This window comes from Garra rufa, chromosome 9, assembly GCF_049309525.1.
Source record: "Garra rufa chromosome 9, GarRuf1.0, whole genome shotgun sequence".
NCBI classification, from domain to species: domain Eukaryota; kingdom Metazoa; phylum Chordata; class Actinopteri; order Cypriniformes; family Cyprinidae; genus Garra; species Garra rufa.
This window is the reverse complement of record NC_133369.1, coordinates 49,173,486-49,179,619: the sequence shown is the minus strand read 5'-3', so window position 1 is coordinate 49,179,619 and position 6,134 is coordinate 49,173,486.

The window sequence follows — 6,134 nt, the reverse complement described above, 5'->3', positions numbered from 1 at the left end:
AAAAAAAAAAGACATTCACAATACAGTTTTTTCAATAAAATTCATTGTTGAATTGTGCATCAATTGGAACAACTGCATGCCTGAATTATTTGTTTTAAACAAAATTGTGCAAAAATAAAATAAAATACAGCAACAATTGTAGATTAGTCCTTTGTAGACCATATTATTTAAACCTAATAGCCCTCTGACACAGTAAATGTACAACATTCAAATCAGCACTCTGAACAAGTGCACTTAAAAGTATGCTTATAAAACCTTAATGCACTAAAACACTATAATCAACAGCTGAACATGTAAGGAGTTGTAGTCAAGGCATATCAATAGCATTTAAGATGATAACTTCATCTTTAAAGCTTGCACTTTTGAGGATAGCTTGATTCCATCAAGTTCTAAAAGGACTAATTTCTCAAATGTGTACCGCAGAGCTCGGGGGTATGCAAGGTTAAGGGCATAAATTAGCCCCATGAGCAGTCCACATGCTTTTGCAGTATTGCCGCATCCTTGCAAAACTTTCTGCCCTTCAAGAAGAATGGACACATCAACTGGTTCTTCCCCATCAACAGCATGGACGAGGATTTTAAGAATGTGCAAACTGGCATAACTTCGTCTGTCCTCCTGCATACAATGTAAAAGAAACTTAATTATTATTAGACAATTATTTTGAAAAAAATATATATATATTTGCAAAATATGAATCTTTAACCCCCAAAAGCTCAAATCCTCATTTTTGTTCAGAAAATTAATAATTGTCTTAGAGGTTTGGAACAGTGTGATCAATTAACAGCAATTTTCATTTTTGTGTGAATTGATTCTTTAATTAGAATAAGATAGATATCTAGTTTATTACTCTATAACAACTTTAGACATTTACTTTGTATTCTTTTCGCCATCACTGAGTATAACATGTCCACCCCTTTATCTACCTTCCCTCTTTTTGTTAAGGGTTAACTTGTATTACATTTTTAACATTTTAAACTGTATCATTTAGAAATAAACCATGCTTTACAAAGCAATCATCAAAGAGATCCTCTTCTTTCTCACCAAGGCAGATAATGAGGCTGCGGATGACAGATTCACGTCTCCCTTCAAAGCTTTGATTCTGTGAAAATATAACGAATTTACAAAATTTTTATTCATACAACTACATTTAGTAATTTTTTCTCTTTTGAAAATGTGCCTTTCTCCAAAGCAACTTTAAAAGAGGAAGACATCGAGCATGCCAAGAAGTGCTACTAAAACAGTTTCTAGCATTGTTAGAAACATATAAATTAACATTGGGGGAGGGATTAAAGAATAAGTGATTAAAGATAAGTTAATAAGTTATAAGTAATCAGCAATTTACAAATTTAAATGTTCAGTTAGGTTTTACAATTATTAACTTCTTTCTTACTTTATTTAATCTACCCTCAAATGCATACTCTTCTTTGGACAAAAAAAAAAAAAGCATTCTGATACATTTAATCATGACAACAGGTAAATTTAAGTTAGCTTAGCATAGCATCTAATGTAAACAACTATTTAGATTATTAAGGTTAACGTTACTTTTGGTCCGTAATCAAAAAATATTGCTATGCTCACTCTAAAATGTAAGTCTAGCGTAATAATAACGTATATGATCCCCTGCATCTCATTACAGAACGACATATAAGGTATAAGTTACATTAAATGTAAAAGTTTAAAGACTAACATTACATCGATTAACACTTTGTAGCATTTATAAATTATTCTACTGGAAATATCCGAAATGGCGTCCAGAACATGTATTTTGATAAGCGATCGCCTTTCTCCATACAAGGAATTAACTTACAGCGGTAAAGAATCTCAAATACTTCCTAACAGGGTTAAGGTTTTTTTTACATGATAAATGGTGCTTTGTGGATCTCTAAGTTACACTATTAATGTTACAAACATGAAATGAACTATGAAACAACACTGAAATAGGCTATTGCTAATTGCATGTAAGATGCTATGCTTAGCAATTAAGATGAACATTAATCAGGAGTCTGGAAAACAAGAAACAGACAATCAAACTTTCCCACGAATCCATGTTTTATCACATCCAGACAGAAAGATAAACTTACCTAGAACATTACAAACTCCAGCCCAAATCACGCAGTACCTCCGTGATGATCCCCAACAAATTGATCCACAGCCCGGGTAAAGACTCTCCAATCACGCATGTGAGGTTTCAAACGCATTATTTGAAACTTGAACTTTCAAAGTACAATTTACTTAATATTACTAGGTTTATGTGCAGTGACTCTAAACCATTTAAATATTACAAGTAAATACATAATAATATTTAACTGTTTCCACTGAGTTAATTAATTACATGAATCAAATGTGTACATATTTTAACTTTTACTTAGAAAATTCTCGTTGTAGTCTAAACGTACTTTTACAATGTAAAAATCACGATGGTTAATTTAATATATTTTACCACACCAAAAGTCTTTTTTTTTTTCAGTTTACATTTTACATTTTTTTACATTTTATTGGCTTCACCATCCTTCATGTTTATGGACTATCCCATAATTCACCAAAACTACATGGATGGGAACCCAGTTAAGGAAAAAATATTTTTGCCTGGCTGCTAAACTTTGATCATCCCTTTGTTTGAATGGCTCTACTACATTAGCACTGAATGCGAAAGTCCAACCATCCCTTGTAAATCGCCGTCCAAAGCCACTCCCCACTGAACGCAGTGTTACTACAATACAATGTAACACAGAGTTGAACACTGATGTTCAGCAGCCCAGGGGTCCGTTCTTCGTACCTCGCTTACTACATCCAGGATCAAATGACACATCCAAGATCAAATCATCGCGCTAACTATGAGCTCGCTTTTCCGGTTCTCCGAACGCACATGTTGTTGATGATTAGTATAGCTGGATGAAGTTATTTGAGATCACTGGGTGGCTTAAAAGGGGCTACGTATCGATAGTAGAAACATTGATGGGCAACTCTTTGATTGGTCGGCGAACATGACGAAGGAGCTCGCTCAGTATTTTTCTGCAGCAGAGCAAGAACTCTTGATTGAGGGATTTCAGGAGTTTCAGAGTTTAATTAAAACGCAAGGGAAAACTGCAAAGGCTGGAAAAGCAAGGAGAGAGGGCTGGCAAAAAGTAGTGAACAAATTAAATACGTTAATGCTGCCCATGTTACATGTTTTTTCCTTGATATGTTATTTTATTTATTTTTTTATTTTTTTATACACTACCGTTCAAAAGTTTGGGGTCAGTAAGACTTGTAATAGTCTTTAAAGAAGTCTCTTATGCTCATCAAGACTGCATTTATTTAATTAAAAATACAGAAAAAACAGTAATATTGCAAATTGTTTTTACAAAATAAAATAATGTTTTTGTTTTTTTAATATATTTTAACGTACTTTGAAATAGAATTTATTCCTGTGATGAAAAGCTGAATTTTTATCAGCTGTTACTCCAGTCTTAAGTGTCACACGATCCTTCAGGAATCATTCTAATATGCTGATTTATTATTAGAATGATCAATGTTGGATAATATCAACAGTTGTGCTGCCAAATATTTTTTGGAACCTGTCATATATATACACTTTCTTGCAAGATACTTTTCTTTTCCCACGTGAGTCAGTCCGCGTCAGTCGTGCTCTTTAACCAATCAGATGTGACCTCGCCATTTCAACCAATCATAACCCGCCAGGAACGCAGCCTAAATCCTGTTTACATGAAATAAACCTGCTCCCGAGCAGGTTTAAGCTTGCGCACCTGTTGCTATGACAGCAAGTCCAGGATGAGCTTCGAAGAACCGAGCGATCCAAGATCACGCGGAATCGTCAACAATCAAATCCAGCTAACTGAGTTAGCGAGGTACGAAGAACGGACCCCTGGTAGGAAACCAGAAAAACAAAAAGTCTCACGTGTCGACACACTCGTCCAAATACATGAGGATAGAGCGAGGAAAAATTTACAGAAGCTTGCATCCAACTCAGAAAGGAAATACAGAAAATAGAGAGAGACAGATGTTGGTAGAGCGAGTAATCTCTTCATTTTACCAGAACGTACAGACACACATGCGCAGTTGTCAGTCTGCCACAAAATGCTCGGAAATGCTCTAGTGGCTGTTACAACATCATATGTCATTAACTATAAAAACACTTTATAGTATAGTTAATTATAGTTTTAAAATATCAGGAAGTATGATCAGGTTGTTTATGTTTGCCTGCCATGACGAATGTTTGCGCCAACAGGGTGCGCAGAGGTATGCAAATACATATGTTGACTGGCAGGCACGACAGCCTATCACAATGTTCGGACCGCACATTTTGATTGGACGGACATTTCTTTATGGAGTTAGAATTGTTGCTTAATTCCAAATAAATACATTATGATCCACAAATAAATGTAAAGCGATTGACAAAAACCAAGCATAATCACAAAATAAATAAAATGAGATCCACAAATAAATCTTAGAGTTCCACAAACATGAATTATATTCACAAGTAAAAAAAAAATGAATTGCAAATAAAAAACATACTCACAAATATTTTTTTTTACTATACAAACAGAACTTTGCCCGGCATTTATATGTGAATCGCGTACTGTGCATTTGTAGATGGCTGCGCATATTTGTGGATTGCTCTCTGTGCATTTGTAGATCGCTGCGGGTATTTGTGGATTGCTCTCTGTGCATTTGTAGATCGCTGCACGTATTTGTGAATTTTGAAACATTTCAAGCGTCAAGATGCAAACTAATCCACAAATGGATGGACTCCACCCACCTTCTACTTAAGCCAATCATATACCGGCCACGTGGGGCTGACCAATCGTTGCACGTTCTCGCTCCAACCAATCATGTTTTTACAGTGACCATAAGGTCACTTATGTTTGTCGTGGCCACGACATTTAAACTCGTGAGAACATGATATTATGTCATGGCCACAAGATATTAATTCATGGGAACCTCATATGTTACATATGTTATATATTATATGTATTATAAGTATTATATTTTATTAGTCGTATTTGTTATTTTCCCCTTCATTTCGATCTCTTTACTTATAATGTTTTGAATGTATGTAGGTTCTATGACTGGGATATTTACTGGAATGCAGTTCAAAGGTTGAATTTAATATATATTGTATTTTATTTAGTCTAATTAATAGACAAATATAGTGTTTCAGTGAAGAGTGAATTATTCACGTAGTTTCGTTTGGAAATCATTTATCGTCACACAGTAAAATAGGCCTACATTCCTTCTATTAACTGATCGTCTTTTTTCCGTATTTGTATTATTATTATCGTCATCATTATATATTTTTGTTTATATTCGTTTCCCCCTTAATTTTGATCTCTTAACTTTCTATATGGAAATGATACTGTAAATGCTTGACATATGCTATATGACTGAGTTTTACTGGAATGTAGTTTAAAGGTTGAATTGAACATATATTTTATTTTGTTTCGTCTAATAAATAGACTAGATTATATAATATACTGTTTCACTGAGGAATGAATCATTCACGTATAGTTTCATTTGTAAATGAAAACATGCTCATTTATGGTCACACACGGGCATAAATACAATCATAAAGTCATATAGCACATGTCAAATATTTTACAGTATAATTTCCATATAGAACGTTAAGAGATCAAAATTAAGGGGGGAAACGAATATAAACGAAAATAAAAATACATACAATAATAATATGTTAATAATAATACTAATAATTATAATAATGATGATGATGATAATAATACAAATACGGAAAAAAGACGCAGTTAATAGAAGGAATGTAGGCCTATTTTACTGTGTGACGATAAATGATTTCCAAATGAAACTACGTGAATAATTCACTCTTCACTGAAACACTATATTTGTCTGTTAATTAGACTAAATAAAATATATGTTAAATTCAACCTTTGAACTGCATTCCAGTAAATATCCCAGTCATAGAACCTACATTCAGAACGTTAAGTAAAGAGATCGAAATGAAGGGGAAAATAACGACGTATAACATATAACATAATATCATGTTCCCACGAGTTAAATGTAGTGGCCAAGACAAACATAAGTGAACCGAAGGTGTCCCCTTACGGTCACCGTAAAAACGTGATTGGTTGGAGCGAGAACGTGCAACGATTGGTCAGCCCCAC